Source organism: Mastomys coucha, unplaced genomic scaffold (assembly GCF_008632895.1).
Source record: "Mastomys coucha isolate ucsf_1 unplaced genomic scaffold, UCSF_Mcou_1 pScaffold11, whole genome shotgun sequence".
Classification (NCBI taxonomy): domain Eukaryota; kingdom Metazoa; phylum Chordata; class Mammalia; order Rodentia; family Muridae; genus Mastomys; species Mastomys coucha.
In genome coordinates this window covers 6,741,712-6,742,680 of record NW_022196893.1, presented here as the reverse complement: position 1 = coordinate 6,742,680, position 969 = coordinate 6,741,712, and the positions used below count along the sequence as shown (strand labels likewise).

Genomic DNA, 969 nt, shown 5'->3' with positions numbered 1-969 from the left:
CCCCCCCCCATTTCCCATGCATCTCTCTATCCATCCTACTGGCTCTCTTTACTCTTGTTTTTTTCTTAATAATCCTTTATTCACTTCCTGTCAACTGGTTGCTTGCTCCTCTTCTTGACCTATGGTTGACGTTATTTAATCCTGAGTACAATATTCAAGCGGAAAGCTCTTAGATTAAAGGTGTATTCTAAAGTTGAGAGGCACCACAACTAAAAATAGTTGTTTCCAGTAAATAACATAATCTGAGTTCGCAGTGTGATTAAACATCCTGTAGCACTTGTTAGCTGGCAGTGGCAGCTCACTCCTTTAATCCCAGCCCTCTGGAAGCAGAGTTAGGTGGATCTCCGTGAGTTCCAGGACAGCCTGGTCTACAGGGCAAGTTCCTGGACAACTAGGGCTAGTCAAAGTTACTTTCTTCCTGAGACAGAGACAGGCTTACAAAAAAACAACTCCAGGTTGTTCTTCTGTGAAGATTAAAGGATAGAGAACTGGGAACTCTACTGTCATGCTCACGGAAATCCGCCCTCTCCTGATTTCCCAAAAGGTCAGATAAGAAGCTAGTTTCCTTTGATGCCTGAGACCTGATTAGGGTTTGACTCCTTTGTTGAGTCTGGTCAGCTAAGGGGCCAGTGCAGAAGCCTAGTGCTAAATGGTGGCCCCGTGGCTTTTGTTGAGCAAGAGAGCTAAGAACATACATGTACATTACCTGTACTTTGGACTGTTTATTCAGAAAACAGAAATTCTTGAATTTTCTAGACTCAAGTGTCAATTCTATGACTTGTCTATGACTTGTCCATGTAGTAAGGGTCTCCTCATCAGCTGCACCTGTGCTTAAGCAGCAGCCAAAGAGGGCTTCAAATGCACCCTGTCCTCACCAAGCATGTTATTTTTCTACTTGGGGTTGTTTCTGGGCTTTTTTTGGCCCTCTTGGCCCCTTGATCTCCTTCTGTCCCCATTCCCTTCCCCCCT

At 44.6% G+C, this 969-nt stretch overlaps 1 long non-coding RNA gene across 1 annotated transcript in view; it reads left to right on the top strand.

Moving 5' to 3' along the window:
- LOC116081285 overlaps positions 1-969 on the top strand; it is a 4,092-nt gene that overhangs the window by 664 nt on the left and 2,459 nt on the right. The window lies entirely within an intron of this gene.